Source organism: Columba livia, chromosome 3 (assembly GCF_036013475.1).
Source record: "Columba livia isolate bColLiv1 breed racing homer chromosome 3, bColLiv1.pat.W.v2, whole genome shotgun sequence".
In the NCBI taxonomy this organism is placed as follows: domain Eukaryota; kingdom Metazoa; phylum Chordata; class Aves; order Columbiformes; family Columbidae; genus Columba; species Columba livia.
Window position 1 is genome coordinate 26,314,143 of NC_088604.1, and position 24,914 is coordinate 26,339,056.

The following is a 24,914-nucleotide window of genomic DNA, read 5'->3' on the forward strand; positions in this document are numbered from 1 at the left end:
AATTTCAGGAGATAAGTAAAATAAAGCACACAGTGGAGTGTTTTCTTGAATGGAAACATTTTCCAGAATTGGGGCCAGAAACGTGTGACAATGCTGAAGTGAATTTTTGTAAAATATTAGGAAAGTAGATGACTCAGGAGGAAAGTAATGGGATGTGAAGCATTTAAACCAAGGTCACAAGGTCAACTGTTAGTAATGGACTGAGAGTTTTAATGTAAATGATGGCTGCCCAGTAGCTCTGTGTAAAGAGAGATAGATGTCCAGCCCCTAATGGGCAGATGTGATCATTCCAGTTCTCCATCACGGTTGCCTTTTTTTTTTTCTTTTTCCTTCCTCCAGTCAGAAAATACTGCATCCAGCTGGAATCTCAGCCTACGATGCCTTTTCCCATCTGCACTGAGGAAGGCTGCTGGTTGGAAAGCCATTTTGCCAAAATTTGCCTACGTTGTAATTATACATATAACACGGATATTTGCTGTCCCTCCTCCAAACCTGGAATTATTACTGAAACCTGTAAGAGACAACAAAACCAGCAACATAAAACTTCCATCTCAGCCCTAAATATAAATGTCAAAGGCTGAATTACAAGCAGTAGTGTTTTTCTACTTGCCTGAACATGCCATTTATCCACAAATTCCATTTCATTAATTCAGTTGCTCAATTGCATATATTACAAATAAACAATGTCTAGATTTCATTCATTATTCTGATATAAAAACCCATATGTCTGCTAACAGTCATACCATGTACAAGAAAATGCTACCTCAATAGCACTTCCAGAGCGAACATCAGGTTTCAGCTGCATAACTTCTGCTGATTTGCAGGGGGTTATATGCCTAAAAGCCCTATTAAATGCTTTCAGAATTTATGGCTATGTAACTTTTCCCAGTGTTAAGTTAGTCTAACTGTAGGCAAAAATATGTGGTACAAATATGTGGCAGTCATTGTGCAGATAAGAAGTTTATTGGTCTGCTAGAAGAAAGGAAGTTTAGAGAGTGTTGCTCCTACTGAGGTCATTGGCAAAACTTCCATTGACTCTACTTGTTGCAGAGCTGGGCCTAGAAGGAAAAAGGGGTTTTCTTTCTCTTTTATGTAAATTATACCATGAGTTTGGTTTGGGTTAGGGGTGGTTGCCCATGTTGATGAGAGCAGAGATGGAGACAAACTGCAGCTTTACTGCTGGCAAGAGTCTTGACTTGTCTGAAAAAGCTTGAGGACAGAAGGCATCACACTGAGTAGAGATCTACCTACTCAGATGATGTCCATCAAAGAAGAAATATGTAATAATCATGCAAATTAATCTAGTCTGATCACCTGGCAGCTACTATTAGGCAATAAGAGCCAGCAGATTTACAAACTGCATAGTTAGGAGACAGCTATACGTGGTTATGCAGATCAGACGCCTAGCACTGAAGCATTTTGATATTGTGTAAACAGAAAAAGGACACTGTACCATTTAATTTTTGTAATTGCATAAAATCTCTACACTTTTCCAAGCTGAAAATGTCTGTTTTGTATATTATTGTTTCTTTTTGAACATAAGGGAATTTATATAGATACTTAGTGAGACATCTTATCAGGTGCCTTTTTAGCATATTTTTTGTAGCTGATTAAGCTTTCCATAGTTTACAATCTCTTTGACAAAGAAGACAGAAACACCATCTGAAGTGATCAAATGGAAATAAGCGTCTCTAAGTATGACTTTCCAAAATTTTGAAATTTCAGAAAGACACTAGCAAGTTCCAAAATTCCAGATTTATCTTAGTTCTTAAACCAATTTGGCAATTGAAAACCCATTCAGATTTTTTCTGTTATGTCTTGTGATGAGGTGTGGTAGTTTTGGAAATAAATCACTGGAGTCACTTTTATAGACTTTAGGAATTCACTTTAAAACCCAACTAAAATATTTCTTCTACCAATCTACATCTTAAAAGTCCTACAGTTACATTAAAATAATTGCTATTTTGGAAGCCATGTCCTAAGTGCAGATATTCTACCTCCACATTGTAATCAGGTTCAGCTCTTTTCTTGGAAAAGATCAGTGTCTCTCTCATATACTTCAATAAAACATGTATCATTTCAGATTTATTTTATTGAAGCCTCTACACCTTTATTTTATTCATTTCATTGTGGAAGTAATTATGTTTTGGAGGTGTTATCTCTGTTAAATACTTCATGACCTATTGTACATCTGTCAAATCTATTTTTGCAAACATGATACTCTTTGAGGGAATTCTGAGCCACTCATACAGATTTCAGCTGGATTAAGTGCTGTAATGAAAATGCTGCCCAAGTGCATTTTATACTACAGTAAGTACTTATTTCAGAATTCAATTATGCCTATAGGAATACATTCTGTGTCTGATTATCTGGGAATGCCCAAGATACACAGAATGACTTCAACTCAACTCAATGCTAACTAAATTAATGCTTTTGAAGAGAAGATTGGGTGAAAATGTTACACACAAGTCTGAATTTCCTCCTCTGGTCTACCAAACGATGGCATTTGCTTGAAGAACAAGAAGGCTGCTCTCTTTGCCCCCTTTTGCATGTGCTCTTGTTAGCTTTTCCACAGCAGCTACCTGATTGGAAATGTAGTGTTAGACCTTTTTAAATCACAGCTTAAGAAAAAAGAAAAAAAAAAAGGGGGGGGGGCGGGAAAGAGCATTGTGGTCTGGGCCAGTACTTAGTAAGAGCGAAGCTAAGATTCTCCCGCAGTACAAACAGGAAAGAAAAAGAAAAGGAAAGAAGTTGTTGGGTAGAAGGATGGGTTGACTTAATATTTCATCGTGATTTTATCTTGAGAAATAGCAATCTTAAATTCTTACTCTTTGTTTGTATAACAATGAATAAGAAAAACAATTAACATTTCTGTTTGGATTCTTGCTATGTACTTCATTCAATCCCCAGCAGATGGTCTCTTCCACTTTTAGTTTTACTGAATGCTTTTGATGATGGCTTGACATACATTCAATAGCTGGTATCAGTTTTACTGGTTCATTGGGCTACTTGAAGACTTCACGTTCAAACAAATTCAATTTTAACATCAGTTTGAACTGAAGTTTGTTGTTTTGTTTAGATGATGGTTTTATGAGCAATTTAAGACATTCTATTGCTACTTATCTTTTTTATTATCTCCTAATGCTGGATGATTCTTAAATTATAATTTTGTTAAATAGTTTTTATCAAAATGTCATTACTTTCAGTGATGAATATATTGCTGTTGTGCACACAAAGAATATGAAGTATATAAAATCATTAGGACAGAGGATATAATTAGTGTTAAATATTATTATAATTTTATTTGTCATTTTGCACCTTTTAATCCTTTAGTAGCTTTGGTATGCATTACTTGCCAGTCTTTCCTTTTGTCTTTATTAAAAGCAAACTAACACATTCCTTTCCCCAAATCTCCTATCTTTCTAAACTCTAGATAAAGTGAAACATTTTAAACTTTAAAAAGTTTTACAATGTGTTATATGACAGTTCCCACATAGGACTGTCCATGCCTTATCTTAAAAAGAGCTTGGAAAACTCTCTGTACATAGCAGATACCAAAAAAAGAACTTACAGACATGCTTAGAAGAATAGATCTCCAACAGATTCCTTCAGGCTGTGTTTTTCAGTAACAGAGGGCAAGGATTTTAGGGAGACTGTATGTATTTATTCGATTATTAGGTGGTGGTAGAAATAACATGTTTTTAGGAACACAGGACTTGGCTGATCTGAAATGCAGGCAGCAAACTTCAGGCTAAGTGCAGCTGATTATAACTCTTCTGAATTAATTATATTTCTCAGACCATTTGAACAAAGGAGGATGTCAGCAATAAGAAAACTGATTAAGTTCTTAGTCCCTAAAGAGCCAAGAGACACATTTTAGGGAAGCATATTCTCCAAAAGTTTGTAATTCAGAGACACATCTAAACCCATTCTTTATTTTTTTTTTTCCACATTTTTCAGCTCTTATGCTTACACTGGAAACACCAATTTACAAGATAATTATCAAAACTGGAATTCCTTGGATTTAAACATTGTATTCTACATATTACAGTCAACAACTATTCTCCTAAGATTCCTCCAACACCTCCTTGCCCAAAGCAAGTCGATGGTTATGTCAGGCACGTAATTAAAGAAACCTTTCTAATGTATTCAGGATATCAAAATATCATGTATAAGAAAAAAAATAGTTTGAAAGCAGTAGAGCTGCCTTAGGAGGGTGTGAATAACATCGGCCTACATGAGTGTGAGGGACACAGCCAAAGGAGATAGTTCAGAGCTCTGGCTGTCACATACTTCACCTGTTCTGTAAGATGAATTCAGATGCTGAAACTACTGTCAGCACCTAAAGCATACAAATGGTTGGATTGTTCTTCAGATAAGGAGTGACGTCCGTCTTATGACCACCATTCACATAGTATTCTGCCGCCCACCTTAACCTCAGGTGATTCGCATCCTGATCTTCTTCCGTTAAACTTTTTATTGATTGTCCTGCTGAAGACGCACCATTGGTCTGTCAAGAATACAACTTGTGGAACCAAAGGAGTTCTAGTTCTTACGACAAGGGTGGTGAGACACTGGAAGAGGAAAGAGCAAAGTTGTGGATGCCACATCATCGGAAGTGTTCAAGGTCAGGTTGGATGGGGCTTTGAGTAACCTGATCTAGTGAAAGGTATCCCCGCCCACAGCAGGGGGCAGGACTAGGTGATCTTTAAAGGTCCCTTCCAAACTCTTCTGTGATTCTGAGAGCGCTCTGTAAATGCTCACATTTTTCCATCTGTATGCTTCATAGTACATAAACAGAATAAAGAACATAGTCTTGATAGCAAAGACGGAAACTGATAGTTTATTATTAGATTATACTGATAGATTTGTCTAAAAAAAAATTGGTTAAATCAGTGTTCTGATGCTAATTAGTTCTTCCATCTGACTATGCAGTGAACTTGACAAATATAACCATCGTAATTTTCACTTCATGAAGAGCTGTGTTATAACGCAAATTACAGACATCACTGACTGACTACACTCCAGCTAATTCTATTGACATTACTGAAAACAAAAATTGTGAGATCATGTCAGACTAAGTTCTATTCATTTTCAGATTATTAATACCTTTTGGGTTGTCACTGTCTATGCCAATTCTGTGGAGAACAGTTTTGTTTAATTAAAGTTCTGTAAAGAATTTAATAAAAATAAATAGCTACATCAATTTGTAATGCATTAAGAGAAATGTAACTATAGCATTCAGAAATTAATCTGGCAATAAAGTATTGTCCTTTGACCAAAGAATTCAGTCTTCGGCTTCATGATCTTCTTAGCACATGTCTCATCCAGGCTTCTATGAAGTCCTCAAAATGTGCAAAATAATATATTGTGTTCGGTTTAATCACCAAGCATGTGAATAAGTGCAAGTTTTTTAGATGGGGAAAAGTGCTCTGAACAATATTTTTATGGTCTACACTTCCTTACTTATGTCCAAGCAAACACAGACGAGCCCTACACTATATAGTCTCTTAGTGAAAGAGTATTATAATCAAAATTATATTCTTCTCATTTATATAAGCTTGTTTTTTCCTCCCTGTTTTGGAATCTTCTTAACTAACATAACCCATCTGTGACAGCTGCTGTTGATAAAGACTCTCTAAAAGTTGCTCTGCTTGAAAACATCATGTACTGTTTTTAGTTGTTATAGGGTTTGGGGATTTTTCCTTTTCACAACACTAAGAATTATCAGAAAAAAATTGATTGGCTTTTCAGTCTGGTATTACTTTGTATTATGTAATTTTCTTACTGTATGCAATTGCATTTCTTATAATTGTGATTGAAGGAATTATTAATTTATTGTATTAAAATTCAGGATACTTACACAAAGAAAATATCAAATAAAGTAGGAAAATACCTAAGTGATTAGGTTCATTATTCATGAATGGCAATTCTAGAAAGAAGGAAGGAAAAAACTGAGGAATTTTTTTAGTGGTTGAATGGAAAAAAATATTAGGCACATAACAGAGAATAAATTGAAAAAATATCCAGTTCAAGAAAATACTGTAAAGCACATACAGTAATGAAAGATTACATATTAGGAAACAGAGAATAATGCACATTGCGATTAAGACTTTTATAAAAAAAATCTGGTTGTATTGTATACTGATGCAAACAATATAGGATTTTCTATATTTATGTTTTAGAAAATCACATTTGTAATATAATCACTGACAGGATGGAAATGCCTTTTATTCTGAAATGTTCTAAGTTCTGAATATCTGAATATGCTAGTGGACAACAATTCTTTAATGTGTGAAGAATATATGGGTTTTTTCTTTTAAAGGAATTTAACAAAAAAAAAAAGAAAAAAAAAAGAAAAAAGAAACAGAAAAGAGAACAGAAACCTTATGTAACTACCCTTTGACCTTCCACTACACCAGACAAAAATTCTTCCATCAGAACAAATGGAGTAACTTGATAATGCACTTAGAGTGGCCGTATTCTTTGTTCATTATCACTAGAAGGGGTAGGTCGCGTTAGCATTTGCTGACAGCAGCGTGATGGCAGGGAGGAGTGTTGGGTTCTGGCTGGAGAAGAGTAGCCTTTGTTCTGCCTGCTGTGACCGACCCCTTTGGGTCCTTCTGAGGTGCCTCGGTTTTGGCCTCTTCACCAGTCTGACTGAATACATGGTTACTGCATGCCTGAGTTTTGCTACAAGTACCCTAATTTTTCTCCTTCCACACAGAATCTTTGTCCTGGAGTTACTTGGATACTCCACCTATCTGCTGTTTGGGTCAGAAATCTGTTTGAGTCAGAGATCTGACTGGGCTATTGAATGCAGAGAAATATCGAAACACTGCCTACTGTGCATGTGCCGATCAGGAAGTGCAGTGCAGTACATCAGAGAGAGCTGGCTCAGTACAGTAATTTTGATATAACACAAAAAAAACTTTTACATTAGATGCACATATATATTGCACATATTTTGGGACCCAAGGCCAAATGTTATGTAGTATGGATGCAGCCAAGTCACTGGGGGCTCAGAGCTAGCGGATGGTCCCTGATCCTTTTAGATTATGAAAATGTGGCCACCGGCGTAGTCTGCAGTTACTGAGTATCTCTGGTGAACTCGTGATGCCTTGTAAGGCATGTCCTAAACACTTGTAGAGTAGATGTCAGACACATAAGTTTTGACAGTAATGCAGTCTGGAGCCCAGTCAATCAAGAGACACTAGAGTGCAGCCTACAACCAGTTCATGTGCTTTCAGGCAGCTGCAGCACCAACCAATGAAGTTGCAGTTACAGGACAGGTTGCAATTTCTGAGGTGTTAGCTTCATTTTCAGCCGAATTTGGGCACATTATCACTGAAAGTATTCCCCTAGACTAACAGCCACCAATATGCCAGCCAAGCTGGCAGTCATCCCTTTTGCTGTGAAGGGATGAGTTCTCCCCAGAGAACCGCATTTTTTTAATGTGGGAAAAGAAATGTACTGCTTGTAAAGCAGTGTGTCGATCTCCTTAACTTTCAGAAAACCACTGAAGAGGCTTGCCTGATAACTTCAAACAAATAAGCACATGCCCCTTACAATCTTTTGAATCTGAGGTGGGTTATCGACTTGAACCATTTCAGATTGAATGGTTATGTTTTGGCAACTGGAAATAAGATTTTGTAGTGGAAAGTGTCAGGTAACTTTAAATAAACAGAGATGTCAGCCCTACTTGTAATAAAAAAATGCACATACACATATGCACAGACATACACTTCCTTAAAAACCTCATTTGTGCCCATGTGTCTGCTCCTGGACAGACCCAGTAGAGCTGGCCAGATGCAGATGGGAAGAACAGAGAGTTATGAGAGCAAGAATGAACTCTCTGCAGTCAGCCAGAAAATGAGGCTCCTACCACCGCAGACACTGCTCACAGGTCACGGTCGTGCAGCATGTGTGAGTGATAAACTAGAGAGCTATGAGCAATTAGAGCAGCTCACAGGTCATATGTATGCAGATGTGATGAAAGGGCAACAGCTCAGGTTGAACACCGGTTCTGCTGATGACGATATGGCAGGTGGCACCCTTCCTTTCTCATCAGCACTAAATCAGCTCCTTTGTAATGTTCCTTGACTGAATGAATAGCTGACAAACATGAACAGACCCTCCCTAAGATAGAAGTCAAGAGACATGAGTGTTTCATTGCACCCCTTGACACCGTTCCCATTAGGCGAGCTGCCATAAAGAGTGGATAGAAATGTGGACTGTACTTCTTGGAGGGTGGGTGGCCTATTTAATACCTATGGTGGTATGTGGTTATTAATGTACCCTCTCAAAACAGAGGAAAACTGCTAAAACTGCATGTTGAGGGAGTTTAGGGGAGCTCTCATAGTCTTACAGCTTCATGGAATGCTTTATAATAAATGCAGGTCCCTAAGAAACAAACCAAATAGTAATACATTATTAAAATTAAAAACACATTATTAAAAGAAGGACTTTATGATAGCATTTGGACTATTTTTCAGGTTTCTTGGCTGACACTTTCCTCCCTGCTGTTCCAGACTTTCCCACAAGCATTGTCACAGCTATAGGCTTCAACAGCCCTTCATCTGCTATTGACGTTCTTACAAATTTTTTTCCCCATTAAAAATTGCACATAGAGCTCTTAAATAGTGCCAGTTTTGTTTTCTTTTAATATAAAAAAGTGAGCTAAACTAGGTAAAATTCTTTCTTGAAATAAGGAGTAACAGCAACAAACACTAACATAGAAAGAGAAAATACCAAAAATATTATTCTATTTCTATTTTGCAGACTTTTTTTTTCCCTTGACCTCCACTTAAATTCCTTATTGTGTTTCTCTTTTTACAGTGGTGGGCTCATCTTCCTCACCGTGCTGGTTTTCAATACCGTCACTGGTAGTTATGTGATGGAGGTCTACCCTGGGGGGGAAAAAAATAAGAAAAAACATCTGGACAATAATCACCTCCAAGGCTCAGAAGATAATAATTCTCTGCTTTAGGTAGTGAGGAATTGAAGAGTGGATGAGTACTTGTTGGGGCTCTCTGAGAAATGTGTAGGTTCTATATGCTGGAATGAATAAACTATTTACTAATACTTACATTTGACTAGACCACAGTTGTTCTCCAAATAGCTAAACAATAAATAGGGTGGATATATTGTTTAGAACTTGTCCTTATAATTCATAAATAGTGCAGGAGTCTGTTCTAATACTTTGGCACTCTGATAAATAGGTAAAAAAAGGAAAAGTTTTCGTGTTACAAATAATTAGGCCTATTGCAATTGGTACTGCATTTTGGTATCAGTGGGCAGAGTCAAAAAAATATATTTGCACATATTGTGCCCTGGTTATAAAATAGAATGTCTTTTTAAAATTTCATTATTTTTTAGGATTGTGACACAGTTAACTTTTTGGTCCCTTTGTAAAAGAAACTACAGGGTATTGTCCACTGGTCTCCTGAAACCATTTAAAACAGGAGCAATTATCTAAACAATACTTAGGACATTGTTCTCAGAAGAGTAACAGCTGTTGTCAAGTCATATCTTTCCAGAAAAAGAATGAAGACGTTATATTCACAGAGATCATTTATAAACATTGAATTTAACCTTGTATGCCTAAATGTGTTAATATTATAATATAATTAAAAGTGCTAGAAGAACATCTTGGCAACATTTTATAGTGATAAGAAGGTCTTTTTTTTCACCAAAAAGTTCAGTTTCAGTCACCCTAAAACTATACATGTATTCTTCTGAATTCATACAATAGTTTCATTTGGTTTTCTTCAAGCTAAATTTTTCACAAATCTTCTGGTGTGAAGATCCTTCCTCTGCTGTTTTTATCCAGTAGCTCAGGTGCTAAAGTACTAATCCAGACAGTAGCTGATGAATTCTCTGCACTAAAAGGTTTTAACCCTTGTCTTTAAAGAAAGGCCTGACCCTGACAAACTTAAGAAGTCTTCTGGGAGCAAGTGGGTAGACTCAGCTTCTTCTGTTGAAGCTATACTATTTTATGCAAACACATTCCCATGAGATCAGGGACCAAAACACAAGCAGCTACTAGTTGAGTGAGTAACTTAACTAGACCAAGTATTTACTTTACTGAGCATCAGGAACATAAATTATCCCTGTCCCATGCATTGCTGGGTCTGGCTCCTTAAGCCTCCTGTCTTCCCCAGACCACTCCCAAGATGATTGATACTGTCCTGCAGAACTAAAGCTTATTAGTTTGGGCTTGGTCACTCATATTGATTGTGCTCACACCTTATTTTCCAATTTGGCAACCAGTGGTCCAAGGTTTACAGCATTCATCTGGAGGAAGATGACCCAAACTGGAATTTCCCTGATTCAGAGCACATATGGTGAAATATAGGATAATGTTGGAGGGTCCACTCTAGCTTGTTTTTAGGTATGACTCCCCTGTCACTGATAGGAATATGGGAACATGTTCTTCACTTCTTAATCATCGGAAGGTTTTCCTATTGGTAACTTCTACCTACCATGCCATGGTTTCAGCCTATTACTTCTTGGCTGGTCTTTCACCAGCCAAGAAATCAGATATTTTTCTTCCTCTTATTTTAAATCCTCCCACCAGGTTCACTTCTTTAAGCTTAACAACAGTCATTCATTCTTTCTGTATAAACCATGCCTTCAAGATCTCAGATTACTCCCTCTGCTGTCCTTTTTTATTGGAACTACATTTTCCTCTGAAGTGTGAGGCTCAAAACTGGGCACAGCAAGGCTTGATCAGAATAGAAGGATTATTTAATGTGCCCTGCAGTCTGTCAGTCTTGCATTAGAAAAGTCTTTATTGATGCTTAAGAAATTGCTGAAAACTTCTTACCCTACTTTGAACTGAGTCCAGCTTAGAGAGACCTAAGAGCCTTCTCCCTACTACTGCCACGGCTCCCTGCAAACCATGAGTGGGTTAATGATTAATTGAACTGAGATGTTTTGGCTTTTTCCTCCATCTGATAATTAATTCTGTCACAACAACCATGGAATTAAAACAAAATAAAACAGTCATTAGGAGACCAGGATATTCTACGGAATGATCACTAAGAAGCAGTAGTTCTTATGCCAGTGATTAACCCAGACAGCTTTTTAGACCTCTCCCTACCCAAAACACACCATCAAATTTCTTTATTAACGTATCCAGGAAATCATCACCCAAAAATTTAGTGTGTGGGTAGGAGACTGTACAAATAATTGCTTTTCTATATAACCATAGAACCAGAATATACAATACAATTCTTATTTCCTCTCTCACTAATCGAAGTAACATGAAGTAATTATTTCTTAGATATTTTAAGAGCTTAAACAGGAATTCACAAAGAGTGGCAGAGAGAACAATCACACTATATTCTATAGGAAAAGGCTGAAAACACTACGAAAAAGAAGCAGGTAGAGGGCTGGAATAGGACATCTTTTAAGCAAATATCCAAACTACCACATGGTCTTCGAACTACGAGTGCACTGGCAGTGGCAAAACAAGGTTACAAAGGGGTGAACCAAACCCTAGGATTTAAAGCATTTGGAAATTTCTCATTTCCAAAACTTATTTTCATTTTTAAATTGGTGAGAACAATTTGAGAAAATTCAAGTCAATTTTACAACTGTTTCTGAATGACCTCAAATTATATTTTAGAAAAGGATAGGAAGGGATAAAGATATTTGTTATTGGAAGGAAAAAAAATCATTCCACTTCTAGTAGTTACTGTAAGCAGAACGTACATCTGAGTCTCTATTCAAAGCAAAATGCTGCAAAAAAAGCCTGTAAATTTATCGTGACAGTATAATAAAAATTTAGACAATATAAACCACTTAGAACTCCTATAAATAGTAACTTTTACTTAAGCTCACATGCAGATAATTTTTTCTTAGCATGAAGGGCAGGAGATTAAAAACGTTCTGCCAAAAAAACATAAAGATAGAGTTCAAATGTGTATTTAGGGCTGGGAAAGATGAGGGATGGTAGTGATTATTTTAGAGCTCCACCAAGCACCTTCGTCCAATTAACCAAATGCTTTCTTTTTCAGAACAGCTTGGAGGAGTCCAGAGCTGCTGACTGGCCTATGGAGCTGACATAAATACTGCTCTTGGAGACTGTTAATCTTTATTGTTTAAAATTCTGTGTTCTGTAGAGCGAGAGACAAATACTGCCACTTATTATAAAAAAAGTGGAGTGCAGGTACGAGAGCTGCATAAGCACAAAATGACTTTGCTTCATAACAATTGTGAAACTGTGCCCTTTCATTTTGTGGTTTTTCCTTCTCTCACCTGGACTCTGAGCTTGAGATTCGTCCTTCAGAAAAAAATAGTTTAGTCATCTCCCTGAGAACATCCATTTCCCTGATCACCTCCACAATCTCACCCTGAATGTCTGTTTTTCTTGCATTTCCTACAACTTTGTACATGAAAGTTTAAATTAACTAAAATATTTTGGTTGTTCTGCAGGGATCTTCAGAATATCTATTTTAGCAGCTACTTTTTAAAAAGCTGTGCATCTTCAAATTAAAAAGCTAAAATTGGAGGGTGTAAGAATACTCGATCCGAAGGTCACTGGTAACAGCAGAAGGTTCTGATAGGAAAGCTTTAAATCACTACTAAGGCTGAAAAACCATGGTTATAATAACTGGTTAAATTTTCCTTCTCTTCAGCAAAAGTGAGAAAAACTACCAGATTAGAACACTGATAAGCCATTGTCTAACTTTCCCATTGGTAAAAGACCATGCTTATTTGTATATCCAAAAGTGCTCATATAGTTTGAGAGTTTTGTTACTTTTTTTTTAATTATTATTACATTGACTTCAGAGTACAAAGCCCACCACAGGGGATGTCTCTTTAGTGCTAGAATAATTAACACAATGATAGCTGGGCTTCTACAACACTTATTATCAACATAATGAGTCAGCCCAGTGTTTGCCTTAACAAACAAAAGGGTTAGGTCAATGCAGAACAATTACGTAGGCCTCTTATTTAATCTGTTTTCATTTAGTTAAATTTTTAAAGTAAGATCTTTTAAAATGCAGGAATAAGCTTCGGCTTTAAAAGTCCAAAATAAAAAGGTTTTCCACTTTTGGCTGAAACTGTGCTCTGAATTAATTGACATTTGCTAGTTGTTTCAGTCCTCGTGAAACTCCTGTTCTGGATGAGTTTACAATGTCCAAACAGTTCACCAGATGTACTTAAACACAGTAATCCAGTCAGCACTTTGTCTTCTTTTTGATAACCTAAGCAGATTGAGGGTTTTTAGACTTTTCTCCAGCTCTCAAATCATGTGGTAGCCTCTCCAGTTTCTCAACATTCAATACAAAATGCAAACACCAGAGATGTCTAGGATGTCTTTTAGTATCCACCTCATGGATGGATTTGGAAGGAAAAAATCACCTCCCTGGAGTGTCAGGAGAACATAGTAAGAAAAATGTTTGAAGAGAAATACAGAGGAAGAAAAGATACTATGATCACAGTGGAACTACTCTTACTTTTAAGCTGAAGCTGAGTGAGTATAGGTGGTAGGAAGGCTATGGTTATGTCTGTGAATAATGAAGCAGCTTTTCTGTGAACAAGCTCAGAGTGCCCTGCACATCTCATTGAAAGATGTATGAAGGTATGTAGAAATTTAACCATTTTTACAACACTGATTTCAGCAAGCTGGTGCCTTGATTGCAGAGAGAAGCTGATACTAAGGAAGAAGTGGTTCGTTCCAGGATGGTGACAGTGCACATCTTGGGTCTCACTGAGGAAGGACAGGAAAGATACAGAAATGCGAAGCTGCCCACTGGAGTTGATCAAGCATATCTACTCCAATCTCTACATCCCTGTGGATTTGATTCAACACAAAGCATGTGCTGCCTTGAGGGCTCAGTGTGTGCTCAGCAGGATTACTTAATGGAAATGAAGGAGATGGCCAGGAAATCAGCACAGTCTGAAGCTACTGGCAGAGGAAGGGGGAAGGGTTTAGTCTTCAGGCACACACTCTTTTTGCGAAGCCTGCCATCAATCCCATCTCCTGTGGATCCTTCAGAGAACAGCTGTGTCACAGGCATGAAAGCAAAAGCCTAGTCTACCACAAGAAACACTCCAGCATTAATGTCTCAGATTTTCTGTCCCTATGACTCCGCTACACTGATCTTGCACACAAACACGTTCCTTTGTCCTGGCCAGATCACTACTGTTGTCAACCTTATCTTCCTTATCTTGGTATTTTTAAAATTATTTTTGACTGGATTTCCTTATTTCTATACCCCTTTCTTATCTTTTGCACCATCCTCTTCTGCTACAAATGCCCAGAGAACCCCATGAAGTACAATGGAATAATCCCTCTGCCTGCCATGCTCTGGCAAATGAAAAAAGGTGAGAAGAAAAAATACAAATATAAATACAATACATGATTTCTATAGCTTCACTCATTTGCAGTCATACTAGGAATGGCATGTATGTTAAGAGTGGGGTACTTAAATTCTTAGACCATGACCCCAGTACTGTGTCACACGCCAGTTTCAAAGCCAGTTAAATCACACAAATTTGTGGCACTCTGTTCACTGCAGCAGACCATCTACACTAGAAATTTGCACCGGAGAATGTCCATTACTGGAGGGGAAAAACATCTCAGGCAGGACTAAGAGGAGCAACTCAGAGAGCAGTGGCCACTAGAGTGGAAATCTAACCCTGTTAAAGTCCAGTAAGCATAGTGGGGCCAGGATTTCACCCCAGCCTCTTTTTTCCTGCTTTAAGTGTGTGATTTGGCAGGGGAAAAGTTCAGCTGAAGGCACACAGTCGGGCTATACATACAACAAAGAGACAGGGAGTGGAAAAAAAGCAGCACAAAGGATTACTTTAAAGTTAGACCTCAGCTCCTTTAACTTTACACAATGAAGGAAAGCACATAGGTTTCAACAGGCTAAAAGCAGACTTTATTTTGTAAAGAGATCTCAGGATGAAACAAAGGACTGTAATTGTACCTCCCTTTTGCAAATCTGAGGTGCTGAAGGAAAAGAAAGTGGATGGATGGTTAACAAGAATAGCTTGAAACCATGCTTTGTTAACAGAGTAAAATTAGCTTGCTGAGAACCTTTATTTTCCACATAACTTTTAACAGGAGCATCATTTTACATATCTCTACAGTAGAGAGCCCATTTACAAATTTGCAACAAGGATCCACTGAACCCGAGCTAATTTTTCTCTCTGTTTTCTGTTTCTTCTGCTTAATTAATGACAATACCTTTGAGTTGGGTTGCTAGCACATCTATAGCTAAAAGTTTGTCAGCGTTTCCATTCCGCACATGTGAGCCACTTTCACACTAGCTTAATTTCACTCTGTGAAACACACCAAATCAAACCTGGAAAAGGTTTAGAGGTAAAATATAGTTTGTTTTCCAAAAATATCATCTATGTAGCTCCATTTGAAATGTGGGATGAACCTACTGAAATTAAAACAAGGGAATACTCAATTCACATATCCTTTTTCTTTGCTCATTTTTGAAAATATGAAAAGCCATAGGTGGGTCAGACCAGAGGTCTGTCCAGCTCAGCACCTGCCTGCAGCAGGAGTTTACACCAGATGTTCAGGGAAAAGAGACACCCCTGCCCTCCCCTGCCATACCTCCCAGCTACTGCCATAGCAATGTCCCATACATTCATCATATAAAAAGTTGTGATCTGTAATATGTGCTTTTTTCAGTTACGTTTTAGCAGATGTATGCCATACTTGGCATCATAAAACCTGCTTCTAAGTACAGTTATATTATTAAGTGTCAGTTCATTTTGCCATTACAATAAACCATCTGTGGTGGGGTGCACGGGAACGTACTTTTACTTTTGAATATTTGTGTTTGCCTTATGCTTAACACCAAGGAACCAGTGAGGCCTGTCAGTGCTGCCATCCAAAACCAGAACTCACCAGCCTGTTTTAAAAAGCTGACAACTAATTTCTCTTTTTTTTTTTAACGTTTTCCACAATCTTGCAAATGCAAGATACAGACTGTCCCAGTCATTCCTTTCAAAACCTGATCAGTTTTTGGCTGGAACGCCCTCTACAACTCCACTCTCAATTCAGAAATAGAGATTTTTCCACTCATTTTTTAGGACTTTTCTACCTTCCAGAGTGAATTTCATTATGAGTTATGTCATGGCAGGTGTTCATCTCCCCTCACCTTCTTAATGCAGGAAGCATATGAGGCATTACCCACAATAATAACCCCACTGAATGTCTCTACCAGCAAAGATGACGGAAAAGCCAACTGGCTGCTCTGGAGTTCCCTTTTGTAAGGGAAATTCCAGGAGAGTTACGGGCCTTGAATAAGAATAGCCTTATTCTAGAATATTTTCCTATATGAACTTCATGTTCAGGTAATGGACTTGGGGAAACAGTTTTTAAAGAAAGGAGGTAACGTTTCTGAATAACAATGAAGAACACAGCAATCCAGCCTCTATTTCAAACTGTCATGTTTTAGGGATTATAGATTCAGACTCCTGATCTTATCAGACTATATTTTTCACAGGTTTCATTCTTTTTTTAAGTGTTTGAGTTCATTTGAATTTATTTAGCAGATCCATCTTTGGAGGAGGAAATCCCAACATTATTAAATTCAAGGGCTCAGAGGAATGAAGGTAGAAAAAATATTTATTACTTGGAGAAATGACTTGATTAATACTGAAAGGGTCTCTAACCAATTTAAAATAAAGATTAATCTGAATCCATATAATATATGGAATATCACTCTAAAATTGCAACTTGAGAAACTATATTTTAGTCTTGAAAAGTTCAATTTCTTCTGCTATGCCAAACTGAATATGTATTTGCACTCTGAGTTACATACATATTTAACTCTTATCCTCCAAATAAACTCTTTTTAAAGTATTCATTAAGTCTACAGTAATACTTTTTTAAAACTAGGTACTAGCATTTTTTGCAATAAAAGAGTCATAATTTACAAAATAAAGTACAAATCAAATCACATAATCACTTAGCTACATAATAGATATATTTGAACAGTTTTATAGTTCTTCTTTTATTCTTAGAATATTTCCAAAGGATTTTTTCCACCTAATTTCCCTTTCTGTCTATTTAGCACATCAGTCAGTCAGTCTTTTCTTCTTCTGTGTTTTAGCCAAACTTTGCCACCTGCCAGTTCACACTGTGTTCATAATGGGCTCTCAACCTGGGACACAACAATTAGTTTCCCTTGTAGAGGAAAATACAGAATTTCCACCACTCAATCAAACTGCTGTTCTAAAGCAAGTTTCTTGCTGAGCCAGTTAATGCACTACACTTCAAAGCACCACTGGAGGATTCATCCAAATGCACAGATTTTGCACTGTTGCCATGAACTTTTATGATACACCCAGGCTAGCTATTCTGTTACTCTCCTTATCACAAAGAAATATTTATCAAGCAATCATTGAGCTAACACGTGAAAAACACAATGTGAAAACAACTATTTGTGTTCTCACTTCTCAACTGAAAGTACAAAAATAAAGAAGCATAAAAAGTAAATTATTAAATTGAAAATAAATATTGATATCTACTCAGAGACTGTGTCTGTTAACACAACTGAGGGTCTTACAGTCAGGGTAAATGCACTGCAGCAGAAAAGGAGACAGTATGACTCCCTGCTGGTACCATGCTCATCTGTTGGGGAAGGCTGCACCACCAGACAGCCTTTTGCCATGGCACTGAAGCCAATAAACTTGTGCAGAGGCTTGCTTATGTAAGGCTGCCTAAAAATATTGCTAGTGCTAGACCCTATGCTTTCAATTATATATAGGTTTCCTGCCATTAAACGTGCCCAGGTATTGTAAGAAACATCTAACTGCTACACTGGAGGAGGGCTGAAAATGTTTTTGTTTTCTTAAATCTCTGGAAAATTAACTTAAACCTCTGTGACCCAGACTGATCATTTGGAGATAGAATACTTTAAAATGAGAAATTAAAGGTCCTTTGTATATGGCAAGGAAGGAATGGAGAAATGCCACACAGGAACTCTAACAATGCTTCTATATAAGCCATGCTCTGCTCAAGGATGCAGGTAAGCTGGGCTCTGCTGTAGAGCAGAGCTCCCTTCTTTTGCCTTCTCCCATTATGAAGAGTTCTCACTAACGAGACTATGAGATCAGGACAGGATAAGGCTCCCAGTGTTACATTTTAGTGTATTGAATAGTTATACCCGCAAAGTCTAAATGATGTCTGGAAGCTAAATCTTAAGCTTTTTCAGATTTCAAATTTCACTTCTACTAATGATTTAGCTGTTCCTTCATTGTAATAGTTCAGTAATGCACATCAAATATCTACAGGCCGGATGCAAGAGAAATTTTATCTGCTTTTAACACCAACAGTTATGGATGCAATAAACGAATAACATTATAAGGAACAGTACATTTAAGAAAACAGCATCAATAGTGCATTGTGACTATAAGGAATCCTCTTCACAGATTCTGCTGTCATACAGACTAATATCTCTGTATGGATTATTCTCATTGCATTGCATTTATCCCTTTGACTTTCCTGGATCTAACCAATGCAATGCAAAGCAGGATATAAGTTCACTAAATGAATTCCACCATTTCTAACCTTCAGTGGTCTTATTTCAGGCACACAGAACAGAGAAAATCAGGTTATCATCAGGATCATAGATTCTGTGACAATAATGAGTAAAATGCTGATCGTTCACAGAAGCTGGAGACTGATGATGTGCTGGCTAAACACCATAGCATTAAAACTAATGTTAGGACTCAAAAATGGTGGGATATGTGCACAACAATACCAACTCACTTTCAAAGTAAACTGCTGCAGAAGTTTTTGGTAAGGCCTGAAACGTACCCCAAATTGTAAGCAGCTGTCACATTGCCACACTGCTATCTGTCTAACATGGTTGGTCTCATCACTATTTCTCAGCCAATGACAAATTCTGGTGACATAAATACATAGTATCTCAAAAGATTCTCCTGCAAGCCATCTATCAGAATAGTAAGCTCGCTTATTTCCTGTAATGGGTGACATTTTATGTCTCCTAGCATTACCATCTGTATATTTAGGCTTTACTAGTCTAATTTTGGGGGGTTAGAAATATACTGGTAGGCATCCAACCTCCCTCAGATTCTGTCTCAATGAGCACTTGCAGCAATGAGTTCCACCAGCTAACCATGACTGGTATGAAGAAACATGTCCACACGTCACTTTTACATCTGCTGCCAGGAAATCACTCTGTTTTTCCTCCTTTTTTTCAGCCAGTTGATCTTTCTCCTGAACAAGGTGATCCACCCAAATCTAGCAGCTGCGACTTGCTATGATTCACATGGTGAGGAATGTGGTGTTACATGGAATTTTGTACCGAGGCAGCAGCAGCCCCATGGTTTTGGGGGGCAGATCTACAACACACGATGGGTTTCTTTGCAGCCGGATTCTGCAGTAACATGTAGAACTAGTTTACAGTTTGAAAGTGGATGAGTTAAGTGCCATTGAGATATTTTTTAAGTGCCGCAGGCATTTTTAAAGCAATTGTCTGTATTCCTTTGATGAACTTTGCTGAAGGCTAATGACTGTAAACATTCCTACATAATGGGAGTCTTCATTAACAGATCTTCAGCCAGTGTCTTTGCAAAGAAAAAAGAATGTGTGAGAGCTGCACGGCTTGGAGGAAACACCGAGTATTTTTCTCTTCTCTCTCTCTTTTTTTTTGAGTGAACTGAATGTGATGATTTAATGACACTACGTGTTTAACATGCTCTCCCCAGTGACATTATGAAACAACTATGGTTCTGTGACACTAGGAAGTTACTAGGTTTGCAAGAAAAAAACAGGAAAAAAATTTTTTCAAAATCTCTTGGATGCTCATGTTGCCACTCTATTATTATTATTATTATTATTATTATTATTATTATTATTATTATTATTATTATTATTATTATTATATTGATTTATTGATTTATTGTGTTTTGGTTTTTTGTTTGTTTGTTTTTCCTAAGATCAAATTGTCCTCTATGGAGTTTATTCACATTCTAAAGATTTGTTGAAAGTTATTGAAAGTTATTGTGAAATCTGGCTTTGTCAGTAGCATGGACCATTTCAGTTGCTTTCCCCAGTTCTGGCCAACTAATGTTATTAGTCTTTATTAAGTGACTAGCAATGTTGTGGACTTTTACAAGCTTCTACCACAAGATATATAACATAGGTAAAATCACAGAGAATAGACTCATACTGGAAAACATGACATACAGGTTCATCTTGTACCTGAGTGGTTAACTGTACATACATACATGCTTTTGTGTATAAAGTGTCCATTCTGTGATTTTCTAAAAACTAAAGATGGGATCGTTTTTTCCAAAACATCATTTGAAGGTTTTGTCCTTTTGTCATTATGGAACACTTGAAGGAGACAAGTGTGGAGTTTGTTTTTTTTCCTTCTAGAAATAAATCTTCATGGAATAAACCTTAATGCAAAACAATTTTTCTTCAGTATTATTCAGGGTAAATTTTAAAAATAGCAATAACTCTAAAATGGAGCAAATACATTAAAAATACATCAGAACATTCTGAAAATGAAAAAAAGAAAGACATAAAAATAAGATGAAATATCTGAACTTAATTTTAAACTTTCTATGCAGGAGTATTACAGTTACAAGCAATACAAGACATATTAGAGTGTTTTTTTCAATGAACTGTTGATAGTTACATAGGCAAACATTTTTCTATATCTACTAATCAGTGGGAGTAAAGATAACCCTTTCCCAATCTTTATTATTTGGAGTGCTATCACAACTGCAGGCAGCAAAGCCAGAAAGCACGTATAACCGTTTCTTTCTTAGTGACACTAGAGCAGTTACTCCACCTGCTATAACCTCACTTTGCCCGATAAAAATGATCCCTGCATGGCCACAAACAACTGCTATCAATTTCACAATGCTCCTTTCTTAGCAATTTGACACTAAGGACAGCTGGCACCCAAATCTTTCAACATGGAATGTCTTTATCACCGAGGTAAATAAGGAAGCTACAGTTTCAGTAGATGAAGCTCCTGACAGATCACCTTTTAATTATCTGAGTCATGTAATGACTGATAATCCAAATCCTGTCACTTCGAACCTCAGTGTACCTGCTGGTCTCTGCTTACTCTACCTGAAAAAGAGCAATGGTGGTGTCTCCTCTTCCAAGACATACTGCTGCTTCCTTTACATTATGGACCCACTGGTCCACACCACTCCACTGGTTTAACTACACAAAAATGCTACATTTGTCTACATTCTTGAAAGATGCTAAAATTCAAAATACACATTATATAAAGGCTTTATATGTTAAACTATGAGTAACCCATAGTAAGACTTGGTAGCCCATCTTTCTTTGGTTGGAGCTGATTTTCCCTCAATGAATTCAAAGTTCATTTGCTATTTTAAGGGAATCCAGTAAGATTTTCTTCTGTGAGAGTGGTACAGTGCAGAAACAGTGAGGTTTGGCTTGCAGACAGAATTAGCTGGAGAATTTCTGGGTTTTGGGTGCACTTGCTGTAACAGCAGATCACTCTATGCAGACAGATTTACTGGGGCCTGCACAAAATTGGAAAACCAAAGCTACTTATGGTGAAAACTTCCCTACCAAGTCGAAGCCTGCTTAGGAATTCCCTGTGCAATCCACCACTACCTGCTTTCCTCAGACATCTGATGCCTGCATCATAACAAAGCCATCTGAGAAGAACATATATCTGGATTTCTGGGATATGCTTTCTTGCACACATGGAAACGGAAATAAAGACAGACAAAGAAGGGAAGAAGTCTAAACCTTCATTCTCTTCATTGTTTCTCAATAGCCTAGTCATTATTCAAGAAATAAATTGCAATATACATGGCAAGACATGTTTCCATGAAGATTTGTGAATGAGTTACAATTATGAAATGGTTTTGCTGTCTCTGCTTTTTTGGCCAAACCTCCTACAGACAAGCTATTGTTTGTCATAGGAATCTGCAATGAGCATTTTATGCTTATTACAAATCTCATTTATTTTGGTTTCACATCATTATGGCTCGTTTTAACTTGTGCTATTTTTCCTTGTTTAAAACAGTACAAATCTGAGCATAACCTGACTTAGTAAAGGGAATTAAGGTTCTTTGGAGAGTGAAATTCATCAGCTTTGAACAGAAAAGCTTTTATGTGCATGTCAATTTTTTTGAAAAATGTTACATGTCACAATACGTAGTGCATAAATCTTAATTAAACCTTGGTTTGTTCTAAGGGATCCCAGAGGTTTTGTACATGTCATTTCTTCAGGGTTTTTTTCTCTTTTCTCACACAATTTGTATATTTGTGTTTTATGCTGAGTAACTTTTAACAGAGAAAAAATTATTTGCATACATATGTCAAACTTAGGAATGAGAAACATGAGAAAGGTATTTCATGGATTTCTGGCCTGGTACAAGGAAACTGTGGACAAGCAAACACTACATCTCATCTATTGACCATGAGGTCATGGTACACTCAGTTACAAAATTAATTTATAAACTACTACCTCTGTGGTTTTGGGCGTGTATTCTTAGTTTGCACCTTGAAAATCATAAACCCTTAGGATTCACTCTTATGGGAAGAAATCTGTGAGTTATGTTAGTCTAGGACTAGATGCTGTTGTTAAAAGCAGGGGGGTTGTTATTTAAAAAAAAAAAAAGAAAAAAGCCACACTGGGTGAGGAGGAACAAGTTATTTGTACTGTAGCAAGAAATCCTCAGATCAAGCAGACTCTTTTCGAAGTGTGATTGTGGAATGTAACAGCTGCTGGAGATTCTGCTAACTTGTGGGAGAATCATGACCAGTAGATTAATTTGCTTTTCACCAATTATAATTTATCTTACATCAGGATTGTTTACATTTTCTTTGTCATCTACATGCATTAGCACCAGGTTAATGTGCAAACCATGTACTAAATTATGTCCTATATAAATCTTTCCTGCTAAATACCACAGTCCTTGTCCTTACTTCCTGAGAATAACCTTTGATCTTCACATCAACAACAAAAATAATTACCATCTCTGCCCAACCCGGGACAAGTCATTTCACTCCTAAATAGCTGCGCAGCTGGAGACAGATGTGTTCTTCCCCCTGGGTAGACCCTACAGGGTCTTCCATGAGGCTTTATATCATATTTGTCATTCGTTTATCACTTTCCAAATGTTGTACACTGGAAATGTGTGTAAAACATTCTCAGAATTTCAAACAATAACAAATCAGAAGGGAGGAGGGAGGAGAAAAGGCTGCAGGAAAAAATAGAAGTGTCCCAGCTGTGAAAACTTAAGTAGCTGTACTGGCAGAAAATGCACTCCAAAAGTTACACTATTGTCATCTTCAGCAAAAGTTTATTCAAGGAATGCATTGTCAGTTTTCAAATCCAGTGCCAAGCTAATGAAAAACATTAAAAATCTTCCTTTAGCATGCACAAAGACTTGCAGACTGTGGTATTCTATTCATAACAAACATGCGTTATTTTTACAGAAACCTGGTATTTTCTGACTGTGTTACAGAACACAAAGGACTTCTAATATCTTTCATTTTTTCAGCTAAAGGAAATTTTTCTGTCAGGCACATACCTCAGTATTTGATTCTGTTTTTCCCTTAATTTTACCTTCATGTGTCTTCTAGACATTGGAGGTTTTTTGTTCCTTAATTATATGAGACATTATATAATTTCTGCTACATTAGAAAAAAGAATACTAAATAAGCAATATGGTTAAGAGAAATGTTGCATTTCAAATAACTTTTTATGATACAATAAAGAGAAAGTATTTGAAGGAGAACAAAATAGAAAAGATAGATTAAAGCAAAATTTTTAACATTAACTTGTGAAATTCTATATCACAAGCTTATCACAATCATATGGCTACTGATAAACAGTTTATTAAAGTTAAGCTTAATAAATGAGGTTGTGTGCCCAAGGAGGAATATAAAAGCCTTCAAAGCCAGATTAATGAGTCAACTCATATTAAAGAAAATTTTTAAAAACCCTCTGAGATCAAACATTATATAAATTTCATCTAATATGACGTACAATTCAAAATGAAAAAGCAATATGATGTTAAGCAGTCTGAATAATTAATCTTTTAAATATATTTTTTCTTTTAATTCAGAAATCAGTGGAGCTCAAACAGAAAATGTTGATCAACTCTAAATGAGGGAAAAGTTACCTAATTCAGTTGGCTGTTTCCTTTCCTTTACAGCTATTTACTTTGTCATCAGTCTTCCCTGGTCTCTGCAAGAAGCATGGACAGTCCTGAGTCATTACTCCTTCTTTCACTACCACAAGCCTTTTCCCCTCACAGTGACATCTCTCCCAGCTCTCTGGATTTAAAACATCAGAGTGAAATAAAAAAAATCTGAAGGGAAAAAAAAATAAATGGTTTATTGTCAAATGGCCATGTTCACTTGAGAATTCTTTCTGCACTCTGCTATTTGAGAAATCTGGACAGACCAGTCATCTTTGCCTGAAACAAAGATCTCACCCTTGCTGAATGTTCCTTTTCATCCTGGAGGTTGGTCTGTCTCCCTCTTTCAGTAGAAACTACATCCATACTAATGAATTAAATGCTCCAGGGCTCACCACGTGGCTTGAAGGACAAATGGTTTGGCATGGTGTGTGTCCACAGAGCCAAGACCACTCCAGACTCCCTGCGCAAGATGGTCTCACCCATACTGCCTGTTCATAACAGTCTTGTGGCCCATAGCATCACTGAAGTGAGCCTAGATACAAGTGCTATCTGGCATCAGCCAAAACTATGTCCAGAGAGAATATTGCAAATTATTAACCAGCAGTTTGGAGGTGGACAACAGCATGGACACAGAAAAAAGATGAACTCATCCCCTGCCCTTGTTTAAGTTAGAGTAGACATAGTTAGGGTGACTAAAACTGCCATCCTGTTTCATGAGATATATTTCCAAGATACAGATGAAGCAAATA

The 24,914-nt window shown here is 37.0% G+C and overlaps 1 protein-coding gene and 1 long non-coding RNA gene across 2 annotated transcripts in view; one reads left to right on the top strand and one right to left on the bottom strand.

Moving 5' to 3' along the window:
- LOC135578982 (uncharacterized) overlaps positions 1-16,926 on the top strand; it is an 82,921-nt gene extending 65,995 nt beyond the window's left edge. Inside the window, exon 3 of the long non-coding RNA XR_010471163.1 lies at positions 12,024-16,926. This is a non-coding gene — a long non-coding RNA (uncharacterized LOC135578982). The remainder of the gene's footprint in view (positions 1-12,023) is intronic.
- Positions 1-24,914, bottom strand: part of HMGCLL1 (3-hydroxy-3-methylglutaryl-CoA lyase like 1) — a 136,805-nt gene that overhangs the window by 110,315 nt on the left and 1,576 nt on the right. The gene's annotated exons all lie outside the window — the stretch shown is intronic.